At 40.2% G+C, this 23447-nt stretch overlaps 1 long non-coding RNA gene across 1 annotated transcript; it reads left to right on the top strand.

Moving 5' to 3' along the window:
* Positions 1-1473: 1473 nt before the first annotated feature.
* On the top strand, positions 1474-22182 carry LOC118495898. Its single transcript, XR_004898350.1, has 2 exons — positions 1474-1505; positions 22082-22182. It is a non-coding gene; the product is annotated as an uncharacterized LOC118495898 (long non-coding RNA).
* Positions 22183-23447: the final 1265 nt, after the last annotated feature.

Here is a 23447-nt window from a genome sequence, read left to right as displayed (position 1 = left end):
GGGAACAGGGAAAACAGAGCTGACCCATAACAAATGTGGCTGATTGGACCTTTTCCAGGACTGTGTGGGTGTGGATAGACTGAGCGATTGACTTCGATCGATCTTCCTGAGTCCACTGTTAGTGTTGTTGCACCTGTTAGGCACCTTTGTCATCCTTATTGGTAGAAATAATTTGTGACCTAATAAGTTCCCATCAAAGCTCCGGCCCACCTTCAACCTGAAAAGAGTCTAATCAGCCAGAACAACTGAAAACACCTGTGTGGGTGTTCAGAGGCTTTAAATGTTTTAAGCAAGTATTTAATAAATGAGAAACGTTCAACATAATCCCCAGTAACAGAGAGTCAGAGTGTTGTGGGGGGGGACATGAAGTCAGACTCAGTGGTGAGAGAAACTGAAGCAGAGGGACAGACACAGAGCTGTAGCCGAGCCAAAGTACAACACTTTTTAATTCATTAACTTTATCAGTTATCAGGTAAATAAAACGCTGATACAAATAATCTGCAAACTGCCAAAAAACGGCCCGAAAATCGGCCAGGGCCCATAATTGGTCTATCCCTAATTCAAGTTGATATGTCAGGGCTGGGTTTATTATCTTGCTTTGGAATTCTTCTGAGTTCTGGCTTTTAGGAAATATATCTCATGTTCTTGCTAGCACTATAAGATAGATAGGTGATGTCTGGGAAGTGTAGTGCAGAAACTCCCCTGATCAGTGAGTCTGAGATGTTACAGAAGCGAGCGTCGCATAAATACTCAGCACATCGTTAAAACAAGTAAGCATTGTCTGTCTTTCGTTACGGTTCATGTATACATAAACATTGGACACAGATTTGTTGGTTTGGAAATGGTGGACTGGTCAATCTATTGCACAAGCCATATCACAACTTCAAATCAAAGACTGAAGCCATGTCTTGACTGCAAAGAGGGTAAAATAGTGACACATTTTTCACAGATTGCGAGATACCCAACTGAGCATTCGCTCAATCACTGCATTCTCACATCTAGAAAGGGTCATATGGGACGTAGGACCGCGAGAGAGAGAGAGAGAGAGAGAATCACGACCTGCTGTGCCTGCGAAGTCACACAAGAGTCACAATCTGTGCTGCTTCTGCTTGGCCAGGCGTCGGTAGGCTAGGACAGATGGGAGGGAGAGAGGTGTCATCTGGTCAAGGTGTGGCGAGAAGGGCGTCAGGGCAACCTTTGTGTAATTGGATAGATGGACTCTGCGGGTTAGCTGCTGAGCTGGCACTGAAACCTGTAGCTATGGGCCAATGATACTGAGCTCTGCACCAGACAGGGAGTTATCCTAACACCAATAAAGTGTACACGAACAAATACGTACACATGAACACACAACTGCTTTGTTTAGCATTAAAACTGGCAAACAAACAGGGGTTAAAGTGGGACTGATCCGGTACCTTTGATTAACAAATTAATCTAATTGGCAGTTTCATACATCAGTGTTTCCTGTTCTTTTAAAACACATTTGTCAAATTTAAGGCCCGGGGGTCAATTCCGGCCCCCCGCAAATTTTGATCTAGCCCGTATATCAATTTAGGTTCACAATAAATTTTGGAAGCTGTTTTTCAAGCTGCAATTAAGCAACACTCAAAGCAGAATTTGGCAGATTTGCCGAATTTGAGACTCAGAAATTCCTACACAACCAGAGAGTTTGCATAATCAGGCTCTGAAATACGTTGCTGTGAGTTGGCTGTGTGGTAGCCTGCTTTACAGATTTAATCATTGTAATGCTTGATTTGCTAAATTTTATGATGGCTAAAGAACTTTTTTGCTGGCTTTTTTTGAGGGCTTTATGTGGACCAAACTGTAAGAGAGAAGGCTGTATGAGACATCCAATAATAGTCAAAAATATTTTACTTCTTAGATTGAATAAAAGCATGTCAATAAACTATACATTGGCTGTTGATGTGATTCTCATTTTTCAGTGTGGCCCTTAGTAAAATTGAGTTTGACACCCCTAATTTAAAAAAATGCCAAATATCCATTCCAATATTTACCGTGAGTCCATACACAAAGCAACTGTCTGTGGTGAGTTCACATGTCTGTACCACCTACTGGTTACAAAGAAGCTCAGTAGTGACCGTAAAATAAAACGGTAACAGCGCTGCTGACCTGGTGTTTAGCTGTGCTGGACAGAGAGAGTATTCGGTTAAACAGATCGGTGATGCCTCATTGTTCTCCGTGAAGTTAGCCGGAAGTGAATGTGGTGTGAAAAGTGGTGTGTTTTTTTATGTGGACTGACTGCGCCGGACTCCGTTCAAAAATAGCCTATGCAATGTGGTAACTAAGTAGGCAATTTGGCTTTGTGTGCTCTGATTAATTGGGCATGCAGTTATCACACCAGTCATAATTTAGTTTTAATGTTTGTCGTTGCAGAATAAAAAAGCGCTATTTATTAAACAACCAACGTTTTGTAATGTTTTTGTCTACATGATTTTAGTTGTTTATTGCACTACAGCCAAATATGAACTTTAACTCTCCATTTTCTTTTTCTGAAGTTAATAACAGAGCCCTAAAATGTCCTGGAATAGTCAAACATTTCAAACTTTGAAAATGTCACTACGCTTTACAGGAGAGTGTGTATTGTTTGAGTTTCCTATATAATTGGCTGTGCATCTTATTTTCTGTGCACTTGTATATTAGAGTGACTCGTACTGACATTACACTTGTGTGTTGAGGGTGATGTAATTTGTTTATATGCTGTGAGATTTTAAGGCCCTGAACACCCACACGTGTTTTCAGTTAATCTAGCTGATTGGACCTTCCCCAGGACTGTGTGGGGGTGTCTAGATTGATTGATTGACTGACTGACTGACTGACTGACTGACTGACTGACTGACTGACTGATTGATTGACATGTTCCTGAGCCTCCTGTTAGCGTTGTTGCACCTGTTAGGGCAGGACAGATGATAGCTTTATCGTTCTTATTGGTAGAAAAGATTTGTGACGTAATAAATTCCCATCTAAGCTCCGACCCACCTTCAACTTGAGCAGAGGTCTAATCAGCCAGAACAACTGAAATCACCTGTATGGCTGTTCAGAGGCTTTAATAGGTCTACCTTTGCTGAAAATGTTGGTGAGATCTAGGTGGATGTAGTTGTGAATCTGTCTTTGGCTTCAATTGACTGCACCTGCTGCTGAGTGCTGTTAAGACACATAGCAGTGTAAGCCCTCTTACATGTGTTTTTGGGGAATATATCATGCTACCTATTTTTGATTATATTTCTTCAGCAGAATTGGATATTTGGGTATCTATTCATTAAAGAGAAAAGGACATATTTCTAATTTAGATTTCAATCCTGCTTAGAAACCATGCAGTGGACCTCAATTGAGCATAACATGAAACACAACATTTTAATTGACCAAGTTATCGATTACGATATAAATGAACAACCAAGGTTCTCTACTGTTATTGCCTTAAAGATGTACACACTGCTCTAATGAATTGAATTATCCACAGAGACTTTCTATCAGAATTCTATCAGTAGTTGTTGCTTGGCTGGTTCATTCATTCATTTTGGACCCTGGATTGTATCTATTTTCATTTCCGACTTGACAACCTACATTTTTCATCTTCAGTTACACTGTGACCGAACATGAACTTTTACTTTTACATATGTTTTTTTTTTTTTTTTGTTTAAATAGCTTTATCCCCTTTTCTTCCTCTGCCCTTCTTCTGTCTCTTTGTCTAATTTTGGATAGAGAGGGTTATGGAGGGCAAAGAGGGGCCCCCGCTAGGTGTGATTAAACCAGATGGAATGGATGACTGGGGAAAATGGGGTTGAAGAGGGTGAGAGATGGAGGAAGGGATAGACAGACAGAGAGAAAGACGGGTGGATGAGGGTTATGGCACTGCATTATGCATCGCAGATCCTCATCCCGGTTGGCTTGTTTTATGGGTTGGTGTCAGGGGTGCCCCTCCTGCTTCTCACTCTGTTGCGATGGGCCTGTTGCCATGGCAGCAGCAAAGCATGCTCATTAGCAAATATTACCCTTAGCCAATAGAGAGAGAGAGCCGGGTGCTGACTTTGATGGACAGCAGACATACAATAATAGGTTTACTATATGACAAACATATGAAAGACTCTGCAGCAACACGTGCATATGAAATTATGTAAATTCATTTTGGAAGATGCTCTGCTCATTTAGATCCATCCACTTTACATTTATAAGGCCTCTTGTGCTAGAAGACTGTCAGTTCAGAATATATTATTCAGATTTTCATTTTGGAAGAAAGTTGCCTCAAAATTGTTTGTGTCTCATTGACTTCCCCACCCTTTCTGTGGCACTGAGCCCCCAGCTCACTGGTTCCTCCTGAATATATTCAAATTAAAAATAAGTCCTAAATACAAAGTTTCATTTAAAAAACATTTTTTTTCTTTAATATCCAGGCATTAGGCATTATGTGGTATGACTATCTATTACATATAATTAAACCATTTTGTATCTTGTGTTTTGTGTTTTGAAAATGCTGGACTCAGTATACCAGGCAGCACTAAGATTTGTAACTAATTCTAGGTTTCGTACTCATCACTGTAGCTTGTATGAGAGCGTTGGTTGGCCTTCTTTGCACAATCGCAGGTTGGAGCATTGGTATATTTTTCTTTTTAAGGCCATACCGTGTAAACTGCCTCCTTACTTATGTTCGCTCCTGACTCCTAAAGTCACTACCAGGAAATGTAATCTTCGATCATAGGGGCAAATCATGTATGACATTCCCCGAACGCGAACTGTCTTCGGTGAAAGTGCCTTTAAAGTTTTTGCACCCTCATCCTGGTATAAATTGCAGAATCATCTTAAATTTGTCTACCTACCATCAATGACACAGTTTAAAATAGGGATAAAGGACTATTTGAGTACTAAATGAACATGTGCTGCTACTGAGCGCTGCTGGTGATTATGTTGAGATGATGTTAAATTGCCAACTGTCTTTTTCTGTTTTATGTTGTATATTTTAATATGGAACTATTATACTGCTGTCTTGACCAGGACTCCCTTGAGAAAGAGATTTTGAATCTCAATGGGATTATTTCCTGGTAAAATAAAGGTTAATAAAAATAAAAGAAATACCGTTTTCACTCTGTCTGTGAGATGATATAAAGAGTCACCGTAAACAGCTTGAGAAGCTTACTACGACTCAACTCGTAGTGAGAATTCCCAGTAGCAGGATGCCCTATGTGGGATTAAGTCTACAGTGTGTTCATGGAAATAAAGGAACATGTCACCCAGACTAATTCCCAAATGCGTTTCATTTTCGCAACAAAACAACGTGGCTCGGAGCGACACATGAAAGGTGTTTGGTCTGTTTTGAAGCAGGAAAAAATGGCTGCCTGGTCACAAACTTTTTCAAATTACAGTTTAACTAAGAAGAATTAACTGCGAAATATGCAATAGAGTAACATAATCTTGATTTATATTTGATCAGAACTGCCCAGTTTGACAGCCTGGTCACAAACTTTTTCAAATTACAGTTTAACTAAGAAGAATTAACTGCGAATTATGCAATAGAGTAACATAATCTTGATTTATATTTGATCAGAACTGCCCAGTTTGACAGTTTGATGAGAGTTTGGTGAGCCTGGTGCATTGGGCTGGACTCAGTATGAACAGTAACTAAGTTATGTCCAGTAACTGCGTTCTGTAAGCATGATGCTGCTCTGTCAGTCATTGTCTTAAATCTGCCCCATGTAAGATGAACGGCTGTGATTGGTCCACCCAGGGCCTGGCCGGCTGGAAATTTGTGGGGTGGGGGGGGCAACATATCTTCCAGAGCAAATTAATCACAAAACTTCAGCTTGTGTGACTAACCAGAAGGTAAACAGATATTTATTTCAACCCTTGTGTTGCCTCCCCGTCGACCATGAAAAAATAAATACAAATAAAATACACTTTCGTCGCTTTTCCCTACGTTTTAGTCACTTGTTCCCAAGTTTTTTGTCACTTTTTTACATGTGAAGAGCATTGTATAGAACCATCCACGGTATTTTTTTTAACAATTTGGTTGAAAGAAACCCAAATTTCTGATATAGAATCTTTTTGAAAATGGGTCAAATTTCACCCGAAGATAACAGGAGGGTAAACTTTCCTTTTGTACACAATATATTGCATGAAACTCAGGTTAAAGTTATTAGACTCATAAATAATTATAAAGTATAAATAGTATGCTATGATACTGCATTGCACTTTTGTATTTTGTGTGTTGGCGGAGATTGACAGCAGCCTTTCATTGTTTGTGACCCAAACACAATTTCTAGGAAGGAAGATAAATAAAAATACCAATTTTCTTAATGCTTTAAACAGATTTCAAATATCAAGGGGCGATTGACGTCAACCAACACACACTGTGACCTTCAAAACTTTCACTTGAAGGATGCAAAAACAGCCAAAATTGCAGCTTTCTTCTTCCTTTACAGACGTGATTGACTGCTTTGCACGGCCCTCCACTCCTCTGCAGCAGTGCAGCATGGGACACGGCGGATAATCTTCAATAACAGGTGATCATGGCTGAGCAAACAGCATCAAAACATAACACCTGGGCGCCAGAACAGCCTTCCCTTCAGTCTCACAATCACACTTCAGTACGTACGGCTCGGGAAAAGAGCTTGTCCCTGGTTGTGTGATCCCTCTAATGGAAAAAGGTGTATAATCGAGAAGAGAGCTGGTGAGCTAATGAAAAGGGTAGCAAGGTGACATTTTCAGAGTGATGTCTGAAGTAGGATGACATTTACAGAGAAGAAGCCCTAAAGACGGTCTTTGAGAAAGGCCCGTGTATATCATATAGGAGCAGCACAGGACGACGTGGATGTGAAGCTGATTTCAACATGACTCAGGCTCGCTGGCATAGCTCTCCTTTTTGTCTCCAGGTAGGTAGTATCATTTGGCGGGGTAGTGTTGCACAGATGGATGGTTTTCATGTTTGCTGTTAAAGAGGCGCTATGCAGTTTTGGCTATTTCTTCGCTGTTTTTTCCCTTTTTGCTGGCAGGTTTCTCTATAGAGCTCCCCCTACAGCTTCAGAATAGATATTTGGCAGCTCCTATGTTTACTCGTGTCTGACTCCTCTCTCGGTCAGTCTGCCGTTTCCTCTTTCTTTGTTCCTCCGACAATTCTTTCCTAGCTTTCTGCTTCTTTTTAGCCAGCTCAGCCATAACGACAGTGTGAAAAACTCCATCACTACCTTGTTAGCCGGTTCCTGAATGGGCGTATGTGTGCAGTGCCGTGAAGCAATTTGGTACATCGCGAAACCTGATATCACGCGAAAATTGCAGCTTCGCCGGCCGAAAGTTGCAAGGGTGGTTTTTGCGCTCACAGGCACTAGGGGGGAGCGAGATGACCACCATTTAACCCGAAAAAGGTCATATAACCATTCTAATGACTCCAAAGCTGTTCAGTTAAGGTAAATTAAGCTAAAAAACCCCCGGCATAGTTCCCCTTTAAATGTGAAAGATTCTTTGCAAAATGTCATACATTCAATTTAAGACAAAACTGGCATTCATTGCACAGTAAACAAGTCACCAATTAGTGCATTGTTGTTAGTTATTTTTTCAAGAAAAGAGTTCTGTTCAGCTGAAGAATTTAGAAATGTATCATCTAGTTTAATGACTTTCTGTAATGGTAGCCAGAGCATCAAACCTAACTGACTACCAGCGGTGGAAGAAGTATTCAGATCAGTAAGTATTCAGTAAGTATAAGTACTAATACCATAATGTAAAAATACTCTACTACAAGTAAAAGGCACTCATTGAAAATATTACATAAGTAGAAGTAAGTAAGTATCATCAGGAAAATGTACTTAAAGTAATAAAAGTAGAGGTACTCCGTATAGAAAAATCCTCACATTTTAGAAACTGGAAACGACAGTTCTGTCAATCAAGTTAATGGTCTAGTCATTTCGGCTGGACTTGTAGGCCGTTATATTGTTGGCTAGTTTAATTGAAGATGAATGTAGTGGAGTAAAAAGTACAATATTTCTCTCTGAAATGTAGCAGAATAGAATTAGAAAGTGGCATGAAAAAAGTACCTCAACATTTGTACTAAAGTACAGTACTGGAGTAAATGTACTTAGTTACATTCCAACACTTCTGACCAAGTGAATCCAGGTGAGGCTGCAACCACCAAATTATTTCCTTTGTTATATCTACTTAAATCATAAAAGAACGAGATGAATATGGGAGATCATTTGGAGGTTTATGATGTTCACCCAATGCATGATAGCAAATGATCTTCAAAGCATCTGTTCTAGGTAACTAATGGCTACCATCCACTAGAAGACTCTGAACAGACTTTGAAAAGACTAAAGTCTGACACCATCTCACATCTAACGTTAAAGACTGTCATAACATGTAAAGACTGGGGATTTTGCAGGGTCACACATTGCAAGACTACAACTAGATTTGTTTTGAAAAATGTAACCAAGCTAGCTAGCTACTGCTAGCGTTAGCTGGTAACATAAGGGAAAGTCTGCAGATGTTTTGTTCTACTGTATATGCAGATGAATGTCTCCAGTACCTGGAGGTCTGTGTTTATCCGCTGGTAAAACTCCCGTTGGATGACGTGCTTCAGAAGGGTTGAAAATCAGCAACTTTCCGTCTTTAGCGTTTAGCTTAAGAGGGATAGCAACCATAAACAACACTGGCTCTAGCTGTTTGATGCTTCCTGCTTGGTGCTGGAGGGCGCATTAGTCTGCGACAGTGGAATTGCTTGAAAAGTCATTTGGTGTAAGGTCAGCATTACGTGATAAAACCAGCATACTTGGGCTTGTGGGTTTTACCATGACAGCAATGAACGTCTGGACAAGTTGTGCTTTGATCATCACAGTAATATTTGGCAGAGAACTTTCAAAGAATCCAAGCAGCAATGGGATTCTGCTGCACAGAATTGGCCAGACATCTTTCTTAATTAAAAGGAGCTAAGACATAGAATGAGCTGCCCATTGAGCTAAAAACAATACAAAATCATAAGCTTTTTAAAATTAATTAAAGTTTATAATTGATAATCAGACATGTAGTCATATGTGGCATGGGGTGTGAGGGGTGGGGTATGTGCTTTATGTATTTTAATTTGGAAATGTTTCATATGTGTTTTTTATGACTCTTTAAAAGCACTTCTAGGGACGGGCATTGGAAATTAGCAATAGCTTTGAAGGCTGTGATGCTGTACATTGAAGATGTGTTGCACAAATGTCTATGTATTAGCATCTTTCCAGAAGTTAATCACACAAAGAGAAGGTTGGGGTGGAGTACAGAGTGACGGCAGTAACAGTGACAGGTGACATCTTATACTTGGCCGTATTGTACACCTACATGAATATAATTGGACGTTGCAAATCAGCTGGCAGCCTGAATGAGCCAGTGATTATGAAGCATGATTGAAACAGCTGATGCCAATCAGCTTATGCAAGCATAACATAATGCTACAGCATGCTCCATTTGCAGGCATTCTTGAATCATCCAAAGGTAAATTTTTCCTAGATTTTTATAAAGTGCGTTAACATTGTGGAACTGCTTCTGTACTGTAGACAAAACATTCATGTCATGCGGCCACACACTGTCACATGACTCTATTACACCAGAAAGCCTAGACAAGTTAGAGTGTAGAGGCTGTTTGTACCTGCAACATAGGAGTTTATGGCATGATGTACAACAATTACTGATGCTTGATTAATTATGTAATCTACTCACATTGAGCTCAGTCACTGGAAAACACACTGATTTACTTTTTATTTTGTTGAATTGTTGATTTTAATGGAACATTCATAGTTTTCACTTTGTAAATGATAGAGTAGGTCTAGACCACTCTATCTGTAAAGCGTCCTGAGATAACTCTTGTTATGATTTGACACAATATATAACATTTAATTGAATTAAATGTATTCATTTGCATATACATGAGGCTACCATGGAATAGCACACTCTATTAACAGAGACTGAAACTATGACCTTATACAGTAAGTGATTGGTATAGAGACAAACATACAACCACACCTTTCACATTTCCAAAGTGAATGCTATCAACGCCAAACTTAAGATTCTTGTTTGTCATGCCACTCTAAGGTTTTGGACCCAATTTGGCAAACACTGGCCATTAGGGTGCGCTACAAATATTACAAATTCTTATCTCTTTTGCTCATTTGATTTTTACGATATTTGGAGGGTACGATCTAGAGTGTGGTCTAGAGCTACTCTATCTGTAAAGTGTCCTGAGATAACTCCTGTTGTGATTTGACACTATAAATAAAATTGAATTGAATTAAATATATTCATGTGTATATACATGAGGCTACCATGGAATCGTACTTTAGTGTACGATTCCATTCCATTTAATAGAGACTGAAACTATGACCTTATAAGTGATTGGTTTGGAGACAAACTATACAAACACACCTTTCACATATAAAGGTCATGCGCTTTTATTGTCTCCCTTGAGAGTGTCCTTTACTCCGAAACCTTTATCCAGCACATCGTTTCCTGTCAGAAGTTTGACATTTCTTTTACATCAAAACCAAATATATCCATAGTGATCTAACTTTTTAAAGTCATAACCAATGTATAAGGTCACGCCAAGAGCACCACATAAAACTTTGTGAATGGTGAAAGGCATTAAAAGTCCAGCCACCTCCGGTCTGGCACGACATTTTTGCTCAAACGCATCATCAAATGTGACTAAATTGCATGAAATCTTTGCAGAGGAGCACGAGCCATTTTCTCACAGAGGACAGGTCCGCGGGGAGGGAATCAGGTCATTTGAGAGACGCAGATCAAGGAAGGGAACATTTCCCTGCCACATGGGGGACTTAATCAGGACAGCTTTTTGAGGCTGTGATCCATCTCTAGAGGAAGGAGGATAGCAGGGTTTGAATCTTTGATGTTCCTGCCAATGGACTGCAGCTGTGTATTTTCCTGGGTAGAAAAATGAACCAATAAGCATGTAATGATACTGGCCTGAGTGGGATATGCGACAGATGTTTTCATAATTTTTTATTTGCTTTAGGTGGATGACTCCGGGTGCAGGCCAAGAACATGGACATTAGCTGGTAAAACGTGGAGTAGAATTTCTCATAAGGTAAAAGGTTGTAATCACTTTATCTTGAGCAGACAAATTGACAATTAGTATTTAAGTATCATATAAACATTTAATAAATGGTTCATAATACACCATAGTTGTAAGCAGATATAAGTGTTTTTATTGTTTGTTAACAACTACAACTCCTGCGGGCACCCATGAGTGGAGGCTGGTGTGTGAACAGTTTATGAATGATAGTGACTTTTGGGACTGTTTTCAGCTGTGGATCGATACACATTTCATGTGCTAGTGAGAATTCCCAGTAGCAGGATGCCCTATGTGGGATTAAGTCTACAGTGTGTGTTCATGGTAATAAAGCAGCATGTCACCCAGACTAATTCCCAAGTGCCTATTAGTCTGGAACCGTTTCATTTTCGATTTCCAAGCGGCGTTATCAAAGGGCATGGAGCTAAATTTACTTTTGCATATCTCGTCCAAAAATTAAATGCTATCAATGCAAAACTTAAGATTCTTATTTGTCATGCCACTCTAAGGTTTTTGACCTAATTTGGCAAACACTGGCCATTAGGGGGCGCTACTAAAATGAAAAGTTCATATCTCTTTCGCTCATTTGATTTTCACAAAATTTGGAGGGTACAATCTAGAGCCACTTCTGAGGCCACGCCTACAATGTTGTACTGATTGGTCAAAATCGATGTGGCCTATTACATCCACAATCTAGTTTTGAATCCACCTCTTACACTAACATGAATAACTTCAGATTTACAGGGTAAATGTACAATACGTCAAACACTCGGGCGTCGCGTTTAACCCTCCTGTTGTCCTTTGATCAAATTTGACCCATTTTCAAAATGTTTCTTTATCAAAAATTTTAGTTTCTTCCAACCAAATTCTCAACAAAAAAAACATGGTTGGTTCCACACAACGCTCTTCACCAGTCAAATAAATGATCAGTTCACGACTTTCATTGAATTTGGGTGTTTTATTCAATTTTATAGCATTTGAAAAAAAATTGATAAAAGAACGTTGAAAAAAGTGACAAATGACAGAAAAAACAACAAATATGTTTAAAAAAAAGTGACAAAAACATTGGGGGAAAGCAACAAAAGTGTCGAAAAAGACAACATAATTTAGAATTTCAAATTTTGACCCAGAAAAACAAACGTGGTCGACGGGAAGATAACACAAGTTCCACTTTGGTGGACTCGGCGGGTCGTTGGGAGGGACTAGCTCGGGAGGTTTGGACCTCGATATAACTGCTTGCAGTTCTAGTATTAAATTCGTTTTCATATGAGAAGTTATAATTGCTGACATGTACATTAACAAACACTTCAAATGTCCCTAGAGCTGCATTCAACAACAATTCAATACACCTTTGTTTGCACTTGTTTGCTTCTCTGTTAGTTACATCACAACTGTGTCTTCTTTAGATTTTGGTTACTATAAAAAAAACAGAAGAAGAATAATTTGTAAAATTTACAACACTTATGGTTTAGCTAGCTAGCTCAAAACTATCCATAAGCTAACATAAACACATGGATGGCTCTCATTACTACTACTCACATGGAGCCACTTTTGTTCTGGCGCTTTAATGTATTGCAGAGAAATATAGCTAATTTCTGTGTAAGTTTAGCGTCACCTCAGTCTCGCCGCAGTACACACACACCTGGGAAAAGTCAAGATTATCTTAAAGAGATGGATACATTAACACATTTTCAACATTTGGCTAGAATTCTTGAATGCGTCCTCTGTGAGCAATCATGGTTTGAGCAATTTACTGCTTCTTGGTTGCATTTAAACCATTACGATTTCCCAAAATACATAAGGCAGCTAAGTGTAAATGGATATTAATAAGTCATAGTCATGTTTCACAATCTGTTAGGACTGGAATGGTAGGCAAAATACTTTAAATGTCAAGCTTTCTCTAGACTAAGTGCTTGCATGCTGCTGTTCAGGAGACCGTTTTTATTATCTCCCTGTGTGTGTGTGTGTGTGTGTGTGTGTGTGTGTGTGTGTGTGTGTGTGTGTTGTGCGTGCGCTTTCTTGCGTTTGCAGCTCCTCTTTGTTATTCAGTTTTAGAAAACAGGTGGATTTGAACTTGCATATTTCACAGTTAATTACAAATATCAGTTTGTCTCTGTGTACATTTTACAACAACTGTCAACATGACATTTACTTGAACAATGACACCTAATGGTTTATGTCTCCCTGTACTATTTTGATGGATGAGACACACGCTGCCGTCTCCAGCTCTGCGGTATAGCATCTCTTCATCTTATTGTCTCATAAGTCATCAAGCTTTTGAAGGACTCTTGCCAGAGCTTTTATGCCTCTGTGAACTCTGCTGGATTTGTACTAGTTTGTGCAATATTAATAAATAGTTAGGTTTAAATCCATCTATATAAAGACCCTCACACATAGCACACAGCGGTGCTCTTTCTCTTTCCTTTTTTGCGTCCGGAGCTTTGCGCCGCCCAAGATGATTGTGAATTGTTAAAAGAAATGCAAACAACCTCTGGCAGCTTTTTCTCCAATCCAGGAGTGTGTGTGTGTGTGTGTGGGCCAGACCTTCCTCCGCAGCAGTGTGTCGATAGATCTGGCAATGTGAGAATACTCTAGGTACCTAGCTAGATTTCTTAAATAAAAGCGTGGATGAGATTGGAGCTGTATAAGTTGTAGTAAATAACTTTTACAAATGACATATTTCTTTGATCAATGTTAAAGCCCATGTTGCAGGGTTTATTTTCTAATGAATTTGTGCAATTTGCTTGTTGGTAATAAACATTTAAACTGTTACCCAACAACATCAAATACAATGGATATCACAAAACGGAATAAAATACGAAAAAGTAGTACTATTTTACAGCAGTTTGCAATGATTCTCTTTTCCCCCACAATGCATTGCATTACGCCACGTTGGGGAGACGACAGACGAAAGCTTATTTATACAGTATTTATATACAGTCTATGCGAAAGCCCCGTCTGTGTTCACTGTCTATGGGCTCAGTCTGTGCCGCTAGTGTTGCAAAATATGACTTTTGGTCTCGACCGAGTCCATGTGTCTTTATTATGTGTATAATAATATTGGAGGGAAAGTGAAACACAGCTTGGACGGGGATACTGTTCGGCTTTTCACAAGTTTAGACAGCTAGCTACGCCGACGTTTGCTAACGTTAGCGCAACAGCGTTAGCCTAGACTGCTAGCTAGGTAAATATTACGACTGCCTTCGGAGTTTCCTATATCTGCGTCCACGTTGTCAACATAAGACATGTTGCGTTAGTGCTCCTTTTGTACCATCATTTTATTGAATGAAATGTTAAGCTTCGCTCCTACGAGATAGGTGGGTTTTTGTTAGCTACATACAAAGCTAACTGGCTATAGTTAGCCTGTATGCTAGCGGAATTAGCTAACGTTGCGTAACCAGCCAGCAACTTCGGCAATCGGCAGTAGTTTCGGTAAGCTAACCACGACAGTATTGTCACCCACAATCAACCTCTGCTGCTAAAAGCAGTCAATCTGCAGTGATGTTTGAAATAGAGACGCTTGTGGATGTGTTAGCTGTCGTGGTTAGCTCGCCGGAACTACTGCCAAAGCTGCTGGCTGGCTACGCAACGTTAGCTAATTCCGCTAGCACAGGCTAACTATAGCCAGTTAACTTTGTGTGCAACGTAGTTAACAAAAACCCACCCATCTCGTAGGAGCAAAGCTTAACATTTCATTCAATACAATTATGGCACAAAAGGAGCACTAACGCCACATGTCTTATGTTGACAACGTGGACGCAGATATAGGAAACAACGAAGGCAGTCGTAATATTTACCTAGCCATCTAGGCTAACGCTGTTGCGCTAACGTTAGCAAAACGTCGGCGTAGCTTTAGCTAGCTGTCTAAACTTGTGAAAAGCCGAACAGCATCCCCATCCAAGTAATAAATAAACACTAGGCAAATATGTTGTTACTGGAGCTAGTAGGATCCATCAAAACGTGAAATATCTAATCGAAAAGTGTTTACAACGTCGGGGGATTTCACAGGTAGGACTGACTGGCAAGTTAGCCCATAGCTAGCATGATGCCTTCTATTTCTAGATCTAGCTAGATTACCGGTACTTATCTGAACTAACGACATGATCACTGTCACTAAATATAAAGAAAACATTGACTTCACTCGGTGCTATTCACTGTAAAAACACCTCTTCCTCATCCCAGTCAGTCGCCATAGTTCTAGTACTAGGCTGAGGCACGTCTCCCCAACGTGACGTCATCACCGAATTGCGTTAAAAAACCCACTAAACGACTAAAACGGTAAAAACTGGCCTTTAACACTATTTGGTGACATTTTTAACAATGATATACATATGTTGAGTGCTTTATGTACCCATTAATCAACAGTGGTGGTTAACCTGCAACATGGGCTTTAAAAATGTAAACTGTTCCTTAAAATGCCATAGGTGAGACAGATTATGTAACTCGCTTTGGACACTGGACATTGAACACAGTGCCAGGCTGAATGAATGTAGTGAAGAAATGGCAATTTATTTTTTAGATTTTCTATTTCATGCTGAAGTAACTTCTTGCAGTTTGCACCAAATTTTTATAACATCTTTGGCTGGGTTAGCTCAGTTGGTAGAGCAGACGCACATATATAGAGGTTAACTCCTCGATTCAGCGGCCGTGGGTTTGACTCTGACCTGCAGCCTTTTGCTGCATGTCATTCTCCCCCTCTCTCCCCTTTCGTGTCTTCATCTGTCCTGAGGAAATAAAGGCATAAAATGTTTGTTTTTTTATAACATATTTCAGGCAAGTTGGAAATATCACTGTGGCATCAATAGAGTGAAGAACTTCTGCGAAAGTACGTTTTGTGCCACGAAAATGGCATGAAGTGTCATCAAAGTGCATCACGTCCCAAGTGTTGCAAATTAATATATGATAATAATATGGTAATTATATTATAATCATAACCAGTTAATTTTCTTCATTTTGTAGCAAGAAATTCATTACATGGCACAGGAAAGAGCAACTTGGTGCCCCAAGGTGCATTTTGTGCACATAATGCATTCCGTGCCATGAAATATACATTTTGTGTTAGGGGAAATGTTGTGCACGAAATGCAGCATGAGACATTTGGTGCTCAATATTAAAGCAACGTGACTCAATCTGAGGAGGGCAGCGTGAAAATAGTGACTTTATAAATGAGGGATGAAGGGCAGAGTTAGTGCTTTATTAGTTGTACACACTATCCTTCACTTGAGTTCAGTGTTCATCTTCAGACAAAGAGTCTGTGTGTTGCTTTCATGGGTTTTTCCCCAAAAAAGTTAAATGTACTTATTTCGTGGTAATTTCTTTCTCCCTTCAACCCTGTTCTTCATCATATTGTTTCTAAGTAGACTTTGGTCTTTCCCCAGCCAGAGGCCTTCTTACATTAAGAGTGGAAACAAGTAGCCGTCCATGCATTATTGTTTTTTTCCCCTTTTAACCATCTGTTTTAGTTTCATGTACCAGTGCCACATGATTCAGTTTAGTCCATTTAGTGACCTTGCCTCACACAATTGAGCCCTTTCCTTGCATTGTTAGGCATAATGTATTCTAGCCTCATCCACAGCCACAGTCATCATGTAGTGTACATTCACATGATGATTCAATATAGGATATTTAAATTACAGGTATATTATAAATAGGGGGGAGCTTTTCCGATGCTGCCCCTTCCCTCTGGAACTCTCTCCCCCAACACCTCAGACTTTCCACATCACTTGCTAACTTCAAAACCACACTCAAAACCCATCTGTTTAAAAGCTGCCTTAAACCTGTAACCAACTTAGCTTTTTTCCATTTGTTTCTATCCTGTTTCTATCCTGTTTTGCTGCACCTTTTTCATATTTATCTCAATTGTTATTGATGTTTTTATACTGATCTTGCTATTGTTTTTACCTTGTAAGGGGCCTTTGTGTACCTTTTGAAGCACTATATAAAATAAATGTATTATTATTATTATTATTATAATTATTATTATTATTAAAGCATATAAAGAAAACACTAATTCACTTGCCTTTTTGTCTCCTTCAAACACACCAAATAACTCCATAATTCAGAATATGTCTCTCTCCACATTTACTCGAATAATATTATAATATCCTCTTCTGTTTATCTCAACAGTTGATAGGCATTAGTTGTGGCAGACAATTTTTGGCTTGCAGGCAAATTCTAGACACATTGTGCCACAGAAGCTACACTGTCAGTGAGGATCACCATGTTTTATAGTAAAGATTCCCCCTGGGATGTCATTACTTTAAACCCTCCCGCAATACATCAATTTCTAATTAACATTTGCATACTAGATCATCGGGGGGTGCCTGAGAGGAGAGGGAGGAAGGGTGCCGAGGACTCACATGCATACATTTATGCTAATTAATTGAAATAAAAAAGAGCCTGGAGCTTAAGATGGGGCGGAGCAATGGAATGCTTCAACACCCAATGGGAGGGGCAGGCTGGATGCTTGAGTGCTGTCAGCGATGCCCGGTGCATCCAAAAACACCATCACTCCTGAGAACTAACTGTGGTTGGATGGAGTGTGTGGGATATATATATATATATATATATATATATTCCTGCGTCGGAGGATGCTTGTTGTGTGAGTGTGTGTTCTATTATGTCCCAGATAGCATGTGTTGCATGTGGGCCAGATCAGGAATATGTCTTGCAGTCACGGCTCACTTACAGCAGTAATACTACCACAAGAAACAAAACTTTTTTTTGTGATTAACATTTTTTTTTTTTTATTTATTCTTTCAACAAAACATACAACTCGCAACATAAACAAATCCCCCCACCCCATCATCACCACACACCCAAACAAAAATCGAGAAAAGATGACACAGCAACTACAACATTCCAGACCATTGAACAAAATAGTAACAAAATAGACAATAAACAATAAACCAAATAAACATATGTAGAAATGACAACACCATAAGCCCATCAACACGTCTCTCCCCAGCACAAGGCTTCTTAGGAGCCCTCCAGGAAGCTCAGGTACTTTCCCCTTATTTCTAGTATAGACATCCAATCTGGCAAACCGTTTATATAATTTTTTTCAAACGCTGCCACCCTAGCCATCTCACAAGCCCACTCCTGGATTGACGGCAATCCTTCATTCTTCCATCCTCTTAAAATAATCTGTCTGGCTATCATTAAACTAGTTTGGATCCACCTTCTTATGTTCTTATTCATCCTGTTTAGGACTGACCCATCTCCCAGAACAAATAATCTTGAGCTGGATGGAGCCTGGCTCCTTGCAATCTGACATAGGTTATCATGTATCCCGGTCCAAAATTCCTGGACTTTATCACAGGACCATAGGACATGAAGTAATTGGCCGTCCTCTGTCTTACATTTCCAACAATTTGGTGCGTCTTTCAGACCAATTCTAAACAATCTGGAGGGAGTCCAATAGAATAATAATCTTGAACTGAATGAGGTGAAAAAAACTTTAACACTTCAACACTGAGTGTTAGATTCATGTACACCACAATACTGCACTATAGTGCAACTTGCCCAAACATAGGGTTTACTTACATCTTTATAAATACTTTTTAAGAAGGTTGTACATTTTTATTCCCAACTTGTATATACTATCACACACACCAGGAAATGGACCCACAAATGCTCAACTCAGGTAATCAATGGTTTTATTAGAGCACTAATAAAAACGGTGTCCAAGTAACGACAGGCAAAGGGAAATCCGAAAAACAAGCAGTAGCCTAGTCAAAAAAATCCAAGGGAATCAGGAACACAGGAAACAGGGAAAAACGCTCGAAGGCTGCACACAAGAAAAACAGACGATCTCGCACAGGAGTAAGGGCAAGACTGAACTTAAAGGAACATGCCGACTTATTGGGACTTTGTCTTATTCACCGTATCCCCCAGAGTTAGATAAGTCCATACATACCCTTCTCATCTCCGTGCGTGTTGTAACTCTGTCTAACGCCTCTGTCTAAGGTTAGCACAGATCCTGGAGGTAACCGGCTCCATCTAGCCTACTGCTCCCAATAAGTGACAAAATAACACCAACATGTTCCTATTTACATGTTGTGATTTGTATAGTCACAGTTTGTACAAATAACAAGGTCACATGACACACAGCCATCTTCTAACCGTATATAAACTGGGAACTATATTCTCAGAAGGCGAAGCACTGCTACTTGGGCGGAGTGATTAGCACCTGAAAAGCACCGTTGTTACTCTTTGCTCCTCACCACGGGGTTTCTCGTGTGCTGCGAGCAAATCACTCCGCCCAAGTAGCAGAAGTTGCAGTGCTTCGCCTTCTGAGAATATAGATGGAGCCGGTTACCTCCAGGATAGGCTAGTGGTGGGGGTGTCAGACAGAGCTACGAGATGAGAAGGGTATGTATGGACTTAGCTAACTCTGGGGGATACAGTGAATAAAACAAATTCCCAATAAGTTGGCATGTTCCTTTAAATACACAAGACAGGAGAGACAATGAGCAACCCAGTCTCACGGCAGTTCGTGAAATGGTCACGTTATTTAATCTATTGATTTGTGTTCACGGGGACATTTTTCTCGTTTTTTTTGTGGTGGCCAGCACGAAAATCTAAAGTAATGTATTTCAATGGGAAGCATATGTCGTGATCACAGCACGACTATGGTAGGGAGTAGTATGAAATGCCGAAAATACGCATAGGAGGTTGGTTGGGGTGGTGGATGGGTCAAACAATACAGGACTTTCACCCCGGAGACCGGGGATTACGTCCCGCGTGTGGCGTTTTGTTACCCCGTTGTTGTTTTCCTAATCACAACCGTCCCGTTATTGTCGCGCATCCCTCGCGGCCGTCTCCCGGCGTGTGACGCGTCCTTTCCCCATTGGTTTTTTCCTAAACCCAACCTCCGCCATCCCGTTGTTGTTGTCGCATGTCCCCCAGAGACCACGGATCGTGTCCCGGGGTGTGACGTTTGCTTTCCCCCGTTCATCTTTTCCTAAACCCAACATCTGTATAGATGGTTACCATTTTGTGCTGGCCACCACGAAAAAAAGGATTGTTGTTGTACACAAATCAATAGATTAAAAATAACGATAATTCACGAACTGCCGTGAGACTGTGTTGCAATGAGACGCAGGTGCAACACATAGGGGTGGGGACAGGTAATCACACAGGCGGGAAGGAGGACAAAGACCAGGAAGTCACAGATCTGAAATGAGAGAAGGTAAGTTTCAAAATAAAACAGGAAATGGAAAACTAACTAAAACAAAAACTTGACACCGAGACATGACATATACGTTTGTACATTCTTTCCTGCGTATATTTTTTTTTTAATAGTTTTTTTATTCTATCCTTTTTATTATTTCTTGTATATTCTGTATGTGTGCTTTTTTATATTTGCTGCTGACCCAATTTGGGGTCAACAAATTTTAATCTAATAACATTCATATGAACCAGATATGGCCAATATGCAACCAAGAGGTTTCTAGGTGTGTCTTGCTGTGTTTGGGCCAGTTGTGGCCCATAAGAAACAAACTTAGGGTTTAGAGTGAGTTGTGCCCAGATTGCAGCATGCTGTATGTAGGAGAAATGATGAGCAAACCTGTCATTTCACAGAAAATGTGTGCCACATATAACTATGCCTATAGTATGCAAGCACTTGAGATGAACTTATATTAATGCTTTGTGTCAAACTCAAGGCCCGCAGGCAGGGGCGTTTCTAGGACTTGAAGAGGTTCGGGGCTTAGCCCGGACTCATTAAAATAAACTAATTGCAATGCACGCAGAGCAGATCACAAAAACGGCGATTAGCTTGCCCAGTTTGCTAATAGCCGTGTATGTTCATTTTAGCTGCCTAGTTTGTAGATGCTAGTTAGATGTCACAAAAATTTGGGCCACTCACGGCTGGCCGGACAACCCCAAGGCAAACGTTTTGTTTCCATTTGTGGGGACACACATGATGTGGGGGGTTAGGGGGTCCTCCCCCAGAAAATGTTGAGCGTTGAACACTTACTTTCCAGCATTCTGGTGAACTGTTATGCACCTATTTCTACCTTTTTCTGCATCAATTTATGCTGGAAATATCTTCATTAACGTAAAAGGGACCATAGATGAGAATTCAAAGTATAAAATTATAATGGAATACCGTATAATGCAGTAAGGCTCTCAGGCATTATGTATTGTGTTCAAATATTTATTCTGCTGTCGATCAATTTTTCTCATTATCTCTGCTGACTGAGTCAGCACACATGTAGGCATGATTTACTCTTCCCTCCTCTTGCGTCTTTTGTTAGAGAAGTAATTTCTTTAAATGTGCATGGGGCACTTATTCACCTCATGGATATATTTAATCCCTGAACAGCTCAGATGTGTTTCAGCAAGATTTCTGCTCATGTTCAAAACGTTCTGCACATTCAAAATATAACTTTTCCCATCTGTGTTCTCTGAGAGTTGGAGGAGTCGTGATATTTTAAGAAAAATAAAGTTATAATATTACAAGAATAAAGTCCCTATATTTCAGGAAACAATCCACCTGCCCTGTAGTCTGCTGTGCATTACGTTATTGCTCTGCTGATATGGTAGTATCTCATTCAGACCGCCTGACAGACAGAGGCATAAGAGATGCCCGTTTGAGTCTCTGAAGGAGACAAAGTTTAGGGAAGTGGCTGTACGCTGCTCTACATCGGAGGTGGAAAACCGAAACTACGGCAGAAATACATGGAGCACAAGCGCGACACATCTGCCGCACCATGTCCACAGCAGAGCACGGCCATTAATCAACTGAAGCTGCACAGACCTCGGAAGCCACGCTACTCATCTCTATTACAGCAGACACAAAGCAAAGTATGGGTCTGCTTCAGAGCTCCGTGTGTTTGAGCCTGAACCATAGACTGTAAACGTCACGTCACGGGAACTTTAAAAAAAAAGTAGCAATATTATTGCGCACCTAAACTTAGTATTGCCTACATTTAAAATTACATTCGGGGCTGCAGTCAAAACATTCTGGGCTGAAGCCCCAGCAAGATCAGCTGATGCCGCGTCTGCCCGCAGGCCAAAGCCGGCCCCTTGCAGAATTTGATCAGGCCTGCATATCAATTTAGATTCACAATAAATTTCGGCCCACCTAGTATTTGTCGCTTTTTCTGAAGATTTTGATACTGAAGTGTACTTTGAACCTGTGTTTAGAATGTTTTCCTAGTACGATGTTAGATAAGCAAGTGAGGCAAAATATGTCTGAGATTTCTGCTTTCACCCCAATACAATGGAGGTGGAACATCAGGTTTTTATTAAAAGGCCACTATCAGCTCAATATATCAGTGTATCTTAGAGTAAGTGTATGTGTTTGCTCATTTCTGTACTTGTGTGTGATGTATGTGTTTGTTTGTGATCTGGAGATGTTTCTATGATGGAAGTGAGGATTTGTATCCATACTAGCCAGCCTGAAGTCTTTTCTCAACTTATTTTATAGCTGAAGATTAAGCTAATTTTAATGAATACTTATATACACCATACCATACACTAGAAGACTTTTTTTTTTAAGATTATTTTTTTGGGCTTTTCCGTCTTTATTTGACAGAACAGCTAGGTGAGAAAGGTACGGTGGCTGTGAAGTGCAAAGCAACATTACAAAGAATTAAACACTTTTACAAAGCTCGAGACAAATTTACATTTTGGAAAACATTTTTACCTACCATAAAACACAATTACATGGGCAAAACACTTTTACCAAGGACAAAACAAAGTAACATTTTAGAAAACAAATTAACAAGACGCAAAACACTTTTACCAGTCCTGAAACAAATTTACAAATGACAGATTCTTCACGGAAAGGGAATGTACCACATATCGGAAGCGACACAGAAGTGATGAGGTGTTGTTGGTGAGCGCGGTCAATTCGTGTTGTCGTTGTGGAGTATATGGCGTGAATGAAGTTTATGGTGACCGAACATGGATTGCGTCCGAGGGATGTTTTGCCCGTTTTGTGGCAAACACATGAACAGCTTAACGCGGTTTTGCTTTACGTGTGGTCGGTGTTTGGAGTTTTTAAAGGACGCGGACCTGACAGAAACACTGGAAAAACAGGGGACGCCGGATAGAAGCTACAGTGGGGCAGCTGAGTCCGTCTGCGGCTGCAGGACCTGGAGCTCACTGCCTGTTCCTGGGAGCCAAAACCGACACCACGCAGCTGGAGGCCCAGGCCGTATTGCTGGGCCCGCTGGAGGGAAGGGAAGCCCAGGAGAACCAGCACCAGGACTGAGCGGAGCGGACTGTCACAGCCTGCTGAAGTTTAAATCACAGGTTTCCTAAAGGGAGTCTGGCGGGACTCGGACTGTGGACGACGAAACATGACTTTAAGTCTCGTTAAATAAATAAATACACACAGAAATAAATTAATCAATAGTGGAGGAGTGAGCCT

Source organism: Sander lucioperca, chromosome 9 (assembly GCF_008315115.2).
Source record: "Sander lucioperca isolate FBNREF2018 chromosome 9, SLUC_FBN_1.2, whole genome shotgun sequence".
Lineage (NCBI taxonomy): Eukaryota > Metazoa > Chordata > Actinopteri > Perciformes > Percidae > Sander > Sander lucioperca.
This window is presented reverse-complemented; position numbering and strand designations above follow the sequence as displayed.